The following is a 9,648-nucleotide window of genomic DNA, read 5'->3' on the forward strand; positions in this document are numbered from 1 at the left end:
ACGGCAATTTGACTGAACGCTACAGTTTCGAAAAAAAGTCGGAACTGTGGCGTTCGATCGAAATTTTTCCAAGTCCGAAGTCGAAACTGTAGCGGTCGACCAAAATTTTTCTAAGTCCGATTCGAAACTGAGGCGTTCGACCGAAATTTTTCCAAGTCCAATTCGAAACTGTAGCGTTCGAACAAAATTTTTCTAAGTCCGAAGTCGAAACTGTAGCGTTCGGCGCTCATTCGTCTAAGTCCGAACTCGGAAGTGTAGCGGTTGACAAATTTACATTGACCAAAAGTCCGAGAAAAATCGAAATTAAATCCAAACGAACAAATGTTTGGGTCGAACTAGCATCGATAGAAGGTAGATTTTATAATTTCAAGCTCCTAATTAAACGGGATCTAAAACCCTCTGGAAACTGAGGCGTTCGAAATTTTGATGAAAATTTTTCTAAGTCCGAAATAGGAACTGTGGCGGTCGAGCGAAATTTTTCTAAGTCCGTAGTCGAAACTGAGGTGTTCGAATTTTTGATAAAAATTTTTCTAAGTCTCATGTTGGAACTGTGGCGGTCGAGCGAAATTTTTCCAAGTCCGAAGTCGAAACTGTAGCGTTCGAACGAAATTTTTCTAAGTCCGAAGTCGAAACTGTAGCGTTCGGCGCTCATTCGTCTAAGTCCGAAGTCGGAAGTGTAGCGGTTGACAAATTTACATTGACCAAAAGTACGAGAAAAATCGAAATTAAATGCAAACGAACAAATGTTTGGGTCGAACTAACATCGATAGAAGGTAGATTTTATAATTTCAAGCTTCTAATTAAACGGGATCTAAAACCCTCTGGAAACTGAGGCGTTCGAAATTTTGATGAAAATTTTTCTAAGTCCGAAATAGGAACTGTGGCGGTCGAGCGAAATTTTTCTAAGTCCGTAGTCGAAACTGAGGTGTTCGAATTTTTGATAAAAATTTTTCTAAGTCTCATGTTGGAACTGTGGCGGTCGAGCGAAATTTTTCCAAGTCCGAAGTCGAAACTGTAGCGTTCGAACGAAATTTTTCTAAGTCCGAAGTCGAAACTGTAGCGGTCGACCAAAATTTTTCTAAGTCCGATTCGAAACTGAGGCGTTCGACCGAAATTTTTCTAAGTCCAATTCGAAACTGTGGCGGTCGAGCGAAATTTTTCTAAGTCCGAAGTCGAAACTGTAGCGTTCGGCGCTCATTCGTCTAAGTCCGAAGTCGGAAGTGTAGCGGTTGATAAATTTACATTGACCAAAAGTCCCAGAAAAATCGAAATTAAATGCAAACGAACAAAAGTTACGGTCGAACTAACACCAAACAAGGGTGGCTGTGATAATTTCAAACCCCTAACTAAACGGGATCTAAAACCCTCTGGAAACTGAGGCGTTCGAAATTTTGATGAAAATTATTCTAAGTCCGAAGTCGGAACTGAGGTGTTCGGTCGAAATGCCGTAAAAACGTAAAAAATATTTTTTTCAAAACACCGTTAACGGCATTCGAGTCCTAATGACCCTTGAAATTGATCTGCGAAATCAGAATTTTAAAATTCCGTCTCTAAGTACCCAAACGGACTTTTGCACCGAGCGATCAGACCGATTTACCCGACCCCTCGCCCATAGCGAGCGGCCGGCGCGCTATGGGATTTCGACCGTTTCGCGCATCGAGTGATTCAGAGCTGAACGCTGCCGCGCTGGCATATATAGGGATAGTAGTGGTGGTATGTAGCAGCGGACAAAAGCGTACGATCGAAATGTGATTTTATGTGCGTCCGATTATCTTGTTACCTCTCGTACACCGCGACTTACCCGTAGTTGGGACGATGGCCGGAATGTGTACCCTGTGGACCCACCATCGTTTGAGGGATGACAAATCTTGCCATTGACCATGCACAGCGAGATTGCGGATGCGGCGAGCGTTTCTATGTTAGCGGTCCAAATGCAATCAAAGATTTTATGTGTTCGTGTCAGAACGACCAAAAATTAACAAATGCGTCAACTCACTAAAGTCCGAGCGAGAATTTTGAAATAAATAAAATTTCATAAACTCGTAACGTGTGAATATTTCTAAAGAGAAATCTCACAATAAACCGTCGCTTTCAATCTAGCGAAGAGTATGGAGAATGTTTGAACTTTTGCTTGTCGACGACGATATTTTTTCTTTACGATAAAATTTCAAGTCGATGTGCCCAAAAATCTCTAAATTTTGAACTGGGAAATTATTTCTTCGTCCGATGAATCGCATTGATCTCTGTTTTTGACGAAAAAAAGACGGATAAAATGCAGCATTCAATCAAGGATATAAAATAAAAGAAAAATTTTCCGTAAAAACTATATTACAATGGAGGATTATGTTTCTACTTTTCGTCCGATGAGTCGCAACAAAAATAAGTAATCCATCCGTCGTTGTTCGTTTAGTCGATCTGAATGCACTGTAAAAATTTATTAAAGTAAAATGTTACGTTTGCATTTCATGAATTTTGACAAACGTGTACCGAAATGTGTACAAATTATTTATTTCGACGACGACGACAACTTAGAACGGATGAATAAAATTAATTGTTGCAAGATTCAAACAAGGATGAAAAAGTCATAGAAAATTATTCCGTAACCATGATATTGGATTATTTTTTCTTCACTCTCTCCTCCGATGAGTCGCAACAAATAAAAATCCATAAATCAATTCATCCGTCGTTGTTCGTTTAGTCGATCTGAATGCACTGTAAAAATTTATTAAAGTAAAAATGTTACGTTGCATTTCATGAATTTTGACAAACGTGTACCCCGAAGTGTGTACAAATTATTTATTTCGACGACGACGACAACTTAGAACGGATGAATAAGAATAAAATTGTTGCAGGAGATTCAATCAAGGATGATGTGAAAAAAATGTCGAAAAATTTTCCATCCAGAAAGATCGCGTGGCGTTACGTCTCTTCTTACGAGGTTTTCGTTTCGCAGACACGCACACTTTCTTCAAAACAATAATAGGAAAGTGTTCAGTTTTTTATAAGAGCAGCAGGTGTCTTTCCGAAATTCTACGATTATTGTAGCTTATATGACTAGAAGGAAAGAAAGACTAAAACTCTCTTATTTTAAAACAAGAACGCAGTTCCCTGGTTGATCCTGCCAGTAGTCATATGCTTGTCTCAAAGATTAAGCCATGCATGTCTCAGTACAAGCCAAATTAAGGTGAAACCGCGAAAGGCTCATTAAATCAGTTATGGTTCCTTAGATCGTACCCACATTTACTTGGATAACTGTGGTAATTCTAGAGCTAATACATGCAAACAGAGCTCCAACCGGAAACGGAAGGAGCGCTTTTATTAGATCAAAACCAATCGGTGGCGGTCTCCGTCATCGTACAACTTGGTGACTCTGAATAACTTTACGCTGATCGCACGGTCTCGCACCGGCGACGCATCTTTCAAATGTCTGCCTTATCAACTGTCGATGGTAGGTTCTGCGCCTACCATGGTTGTAACGGGTAACGGGGAATCAGGGTTCGATTCCGGAGAGGGAGCCTGAGAAACGGCTACCACATCCAAGGAAGGCAGCAGGCGCGCAAATTACCCACTCCCGGCACGGGGAGGTAGTGACGAAAAATAACGATACGGGACTCATCCGAGGCCCCGTAATCGGAATGAGTACACTCTAAACCCTTTAACGAGGATCAATTGGAGGGCAAGTCTGGTGCCAGCAGCCGCGGTAATTCCAGCTCCAATAGCGTATATTAAAGTTGTTGCGGTTAAAAAGCTCGTAGTCGAATCTGTGTCCCGCGCCGCCGGTTCATCGTTCGCGGTGTCAACTGGCGTGCCGCGGGACGTCCTGCCGGTGGGCTTAGCTCGAGAGGGCGGCCCAACTCAATCCCGCCGCGGTGCTCTTCATTGAGTGTCGAGGTGGGCCGGCACGTTTACTTTGAACAAATTAGAGTGCTTAAAGCAGGCTAAAACTTCGCCTGAATACTGTGTGCATGGAATAATGGAATAGGACCTCGGTTCTATTTTGTTGGTTTTCGGAACCCCGAGGTAATGATTAATAGGAACGGATGGGGGCATTCGTATTGCGACGTTAGAGGTGAAATTCTTGGATCGTCGCAAGACGGACAGAAGCGAAAGCATTTGCCAAAAACGCTTTCATTGATCAAGAACGAAAGTTAGAGGTTCGAAGGCGATCAGATACCGCCCTAGTTCTAACCATAAACGATGCCAGCTAGCGATCCGCCGACGTTCTTCCGATGACTCGGCGGGCAGCTTCCGGGAAACCAAAGCTTTTGGGTTCCGGGGGAAGTATGGTTGCAAAGCTGAAACTTAAAGGAATTGACGGAAGGGCACCACCAGGAGTGGAGCCTGCGGCTTAATTTGACTCAACACGGGAAACCTCACCAGGCCCGGACACCGGAAGGATTGACAGATTGAGAGCTCTTTCTTGATTCGGTGGGTGGTGGTGCATGGCCGTTCTTAGTTGGTGGAGCGATTTGTCTGGTTAATTCCGATAACGAACGAGACTCTAGCCTGCTAAATAGGCGTATTTCGACATCCCAAAGGCCCGTCGATCCTGGGTTCGCCCGGTGGTCGTGCGCGGTTTTTACTGTCGGCGTACAAACAATTCTTCTTAGAGGGACAGGCGGCTTCTAGCCGCACGAGATTGAGCAATAACAGGTCTGTGATGCCCTTAGATGTTCTGGGCCGCACGCGCGCTACACTGAAGGAATCAGCGTGTCCTCCCTGACCGAGCGGTCCGGGTAACCCGCTGAACCTCCTTCGTGCTAGGGATTGGGGCTTGCAATTGTTCCCCATGAACGAGGAATTCCCAGTAAGCGTGAGTCATAAGCTCGCGTTGATTACGTCCCTGCCCTTTGTACACACCGCCCGTCGCTACTACCGATTGAATGATTTAGTGAGGTCTTCGGACCGGTACGCGATGGCGTTTCGACGTCGTCGATGTCGCTGGGAAGATGACCAAACTTGATCATTTAGAGGAAGTAAAAGTCGTAACAAGGTTTCCGTAGGTGAACCTGCGGAAGGATCATTAACGTGTCCTCGTACACACGAATTTTGACATATGTATAATTTATTATTATGCATTTTTATTTGATCGTGTCGATGTACACTTTATGTTTTTACAACACCGTCGTCGATGACATGGAGTCGACGGCACGATCTTTTGTCGTGCCGTTGCTTGTTTCTTTTTGAAACACCGTGTGTACGACGTTTTGAACTACGAATCGTACATATTCGGAAAAACAATAGCGTTACGCTGGCCCGCAGCGCCGGTCCTTGCGATCGAGTTTTTCACCTTTTTTGAACGAGAAAAACCGAATTCGCTCGGGCATACGGCTGTTTCTTCGGGTACCTAGATTTTTTGATTTTTTTTGTACTATCTCTCGATCTTTTCCAATGATGGAAAAAAGGAGGGACGCTTTCGGTTTTTCGACCGGATCGCGGAAAGTTGTGAACTCCACCGCGAAAGTCGAAAGACGTTAGAAGTCCTCTTTTTTCGGACACACGGAGAGGATGTAGCAGAGTAGTCGAGAAAGAAGAAAATCGCAGGTGTCGAATTAGGTTACGACTCCGTGGGTTTTAAATGATTTACGCCCGGCTACGGGACCGGCGAGAAACGCTCCCGATTTTACGATTCGCGTGAATGATGTTCGTCGTTAGACGCTTCAAAGAGTTTTTTGAAAGCGCCGTTAAACGAGCGATCACACACACATCACACCTTGCTTTTTTAATGTTTTTGGTAGATGTGGTAAAGTGATTTCGTTAGAAACGGTAAAATTCTCTTTACGGAGCGTACGACTGCACCATTTCAAAATTATATACACCGTCAATCGTCATTAAGTCACGATATAGAACGGTAAACTTGAGGATTTTATGTTAGACGCTCAGTCTGGCACGTCTATAGATTTTTTCGTCAAAATTCACGATCTGTCTTCGGTTTGGCGACGAAAAAATATAGAAAGAAAATTGAAACACGAACACAAAGACCGCCCGCGAAAATCTCTTTTCGCTTACGGCGGATACTAATTCGCTTTTTCATAACGAGTACGATGATGTAATGATGTGTTGATTCCGATCGATCAAAAACCGTCTCTTCGTCACACTTTTTAAAGTGCTTGACACACGCACACTAAATGAAAGACACAATAAAGGAAAACTACCGAAAATGTAGTTTATGAGAGAAAGCAGCATTATTTATTAAAATTATTGCTGAGAAAAAGGAAATTGGCAAATTCCTAATTAAAATCGTATCGAACATGTCCCATCTTCACACATACATGCTCGTACTTTGCGTGTAAAAGCGGAGACCGCGTGAAAAAGAAAAGTGCTTCTTTTTCGGTGCGCGGATACAAATTTGTGTTTGGGTTAATATTTTTTTTAATTTTTTCGTACGCGTAAAACTGAGACCGACGATCGCGTTCCCTTTCAGACGAGAAAGTACGGACGAAAGACAATTAAGAGCGAGAATCATAAATATCCATACCACAACACCGAAATTTTAGACGTGGCACGTTTCGGAACCACGAAGATCATTTTCGTTTCGGATGTACGCACGTACGCAAAAATTTTTGCAAGACGTGTATAGACAGCTGGACGATCGGCATGATCGGGGTTCTTGTGGAACGAGCGTTTAAATTTTAAAAAGATTACCCTGAACGGTGGATCACTTGGCTCGTGGGTCGATGAAGAACGCAGCTAATTGCGCGTCAACTTGTGAACTGCAGGACACATGAACATCGACATTTCGAACGCACATTGCGGTCCTCGGATATAATGTTCCCGGACCACTCCTGGCTGAGGGTCGTGTCAATTTCAAAGACTGCTCGGTTTTCGTTTTCGGACGAAAACGTCGGAGCGTGTTGGATGTGTTGCGACGCGTCGAATAGGTACTCATTAATGTACGTGATCGTCACTTACGTCACGATATAACGACGCACGCCTCGAACGTGTGCCGAGACGTTTACTCGAGCGTGTTTTTTCGTCAAAAAGGACGGGACGGGTATGCTTTGTATTTTTTTTTTACAAAGTCCGTCGGACGTCCACCTTGCGAATCATAAATACGAAAGTGTTTACGTCGGCACATGTTCTTGCGTGGTGTGTCGTAGAATCGTGTGTTTGTGTGCGTTTCTCGTGCAGCGAGTAAATTTGCGCGACATCTTAAGACGCGAAAGCGACCAACTACTACTTGTTGTAGTTGTTGGCTGGTCTTTCGGCGTAGCACGTCCTATTTCTTCAACATGTCGTCATTTAAAAAAAAAAATGGCGTTTTAAGGTTGAGAACGTTATAGACGGTCGTCGTGTCCGAGACGTGTAATGCAAATCGCGACAGACGTCAGATCGTAAGCGTTTCTGTAAACTTAGCCATTTTTTAAAAAGAAAAATGACGAACACGTATAGCAAGGAATGGGAGACGTGTCGTGATCGTCGAAATGACCGAATGAAAAATTTTTATTTTTCATATGCGACCTCAGAGCAGGTGAGACTACCCGCTGAATTTAAGCATATTACTAAGCGGAGGAAAAGAAACTAACTAGGATTCCCTCAGTAGCGGCGAGCGAACAGGGAGAAGCCCAGCACCGAATCCCGCGGCCGAAACCGGACGCCGGGAAATGTGGTGTTAGGGAGGATCCGTCATCCCGAGATCGTGCGGCGCGTCCAAGTCCATCTTGAACGGGGCCACAGCCCATAGAGGGTGCCAGGCCCGTAGCGACCGCTGCCGATAACGGGAGGATCTCTCCTCAGAGTCGGGTTGCTTGAGAGTGCAGCCCTAAGTGGGTGGTAAACTCCATCTAAGGCTAAATATGACCACGAGACCGATAGCGAACAAGTACCGTGAGGGAAAGTTGAAAAGAACTTTGAAGAGAGAGTTCAATAGTACGTGAAACCGTTCAGGGGTAAACCTGAGAAACCCGAAAGGTCGAAAGGGGAGATTCAGCGTGACTCGATGGCGGCGCTGGACGATCGTGTGACAGATGGCGTACGCGTCGTTTGCACCTTTCGTTTTGTCGATCTGCCGTCGAACGCGTGCACTTCTCCCCCTGTAGGACGTCGCGATCCGTTGAGTGCCGGTCTAAGGCCCGCGGTGGAGCTCGTTCGGACGGTTCGCCGTTCGCCGAATGAACCCGTGGTGTTTCCCGATCGGCTCGCTCGACGGTATACAGATGGCGCGGGGCCGCTACACAGTTAGCGTCCGACCTTCGGCAAGCGCGCCCGTCGTGATGGTGATCGGACCTGGTGCCGGTCCCGTCCCCGGGTGGCTGTTCGCTGAGGTGTTCTCGGACAGACCTCGTTGAAACGCCGATCTGCGACGCTATAGCTTTGGGTACTTTCAGGACCCGTCTTGAAACACGGACCAAGGAGTCTAGCATGTGCGCGAGTCATTGGGATTTAACTAAACCTAAAGGCGCAATGAAAGTGAAGGTCCGCCTTGCGCGGACCAAGGGAGGATGGGCGGTCGTTACGGCTGCCGCCCCGCACTCCCGGGGCGTCTCGTTCTCATTGCGAGAAGAGGCGCACCAAGAGCGTACACGCTGGGACCCGAAAGATGGTGAACTATGCCTGGTCAGGACGAAGTCAGGGGAAACCCTGATGGAGGTCCGTAGCGATTCTGACGTGCAAATCGATCGTCGGAACTGGGTATAGGGGCGAAAGACTAATCGAACCATCTAGTAGCTGGTTCCCTCCGAAGTTTCCCTCAGGATAGCTGGCGCTCATAGCATACGAGTTTCATCCGGTAAAGCGAATGATTAGAGGCATTGGGGTCGAAACGGCCTCAACCTATTCTCAAACTTTAAATGGGTGAGATCTCCGGCTTGCTCGAACTATTGAAGCCGCGAGACTCGAATCAGAGTGCCAAGTGGGCCATTTTTGGTAAGCAGAACTGGCGCTGTGGGATGAACCAAACGCCGAGTTAAAGCGCCTAAATCGACGCTTATGGGATACCATGAAAGGCGTTGGTAACTTAAGACATCAGGACGGTGGCCATGGAAGTCGGAATCCGCCAAGGAGTGTGTAACAACTCACCTGCCGAAGTTACTAGCCCTGAAAATGGATGGCGCTGAAGCGTCGTGCTTATACTCGGCCGTCAGAGGCATGTGCGGTCAGGTTATTAAATTAACCGGCCATGAAGCCCTGACGAGTAGGAGGGTCGCGGCGGTGAGCGCAGAAGGACTGGCCGTGAGGCCGTCTGGAGCCGCCGTCGGTGCAGATCTTGGTGGTAGTAGCAAATACTCCAGCGAGGCCCTGGAGGACTGACGTGGAGAAGGGTTTCGTGTGAACAGCCGTTGCACACGAGTCAGTCGATCCTAAGCCCTAGGCGAAAGCCGATGTTGATGTGGTGTAGATTTTTGTCGTTGGTCGCAATTCGCAATTGTTGACGGAAACGTACGGAATTGTGCACACACCCGATGGGCGAAAGGGAATCCGGTTCCTATTCCGGAACCCGGCAGCGGAACCGTTTATAATTCGGGCCCTCGAAAGAGAGTTCGTCGGGGCAACCCAAAAGGACCCGGAGACGCCGTCGGGAGATCCGGGAAGAGTTTTCTTTTCTGCATGAGCGTTCGAGTTCCATGGAATCCTCTAGCAGGGAGATATGGTTTGGAACGCGAAGAGCACCGCAGTTGCGGCGGTGTCCGGATCTTCCCCTCGGACCTT

The 9,648-nt window shown here is 46.3% G+C and overlaps 3 non-coding genes across 3 annotated transcripts in view; all 3 read left to right on the plus strand.

Moving 5' to 3' along the window:
- The first annotated feature begins 3,105 nt into the window (after positions 1–3,105).
- On the plus strand, positions 3,106–5,026 carry LOC148165501 (small subunit ribosomal RNA). The gene has a single exon (XR_015771418.1). It is a non-coding gene; the product is annotated as a small subunit ribosomal RNA (ribosomal RNA).
- A 1,616-nt stretch (positions 5,027–6,642) lies between these two features.
- LOC148165502 (5.8S ribosomal RNA) lies at positions 6,643–6,799 on the plus strand. The gene has a single exon (XR_015771417.1). It is a non-coding gene; the product is annotated as a 5.8S ribosomal RNA (ribosomal RNA).
- Positions 6,800–7,457: 658 nt separating this feature from the next.
- Positions 7,458–9,648, plus strand: part of LOC148165503 (large subunit ribosomal RNA) — a 4,039-nt gene continuing 1,848 nt past the window's right edge. Inside the window, exon 1 of the ribosomal RNA XR_015771416.1 lies at positions 7,458–9,648. This exon is cut by the window's right edge and continues 1,848 nt beyond it. This is a non-coding gene — a ribosomal RNA (large subunit ribosomal RNA).

This window comes from Gnatocerus cornutus, unplaced genomic scaffold, assembly GCF_029298725.1.
Source record: "Gnatocerus cornutus isolate USDA-ARS CGAHR unplaced genomic scaffold, icGnaCorn1.1 ctg00000299.1, whole genome shotgun sequence".
NCBI lineage: Eukaryota > Metazoa > Arthropoda > Insecta > Coleoptera > Tenebrionidae > Gnatocerus > Gnatocerus cornutus.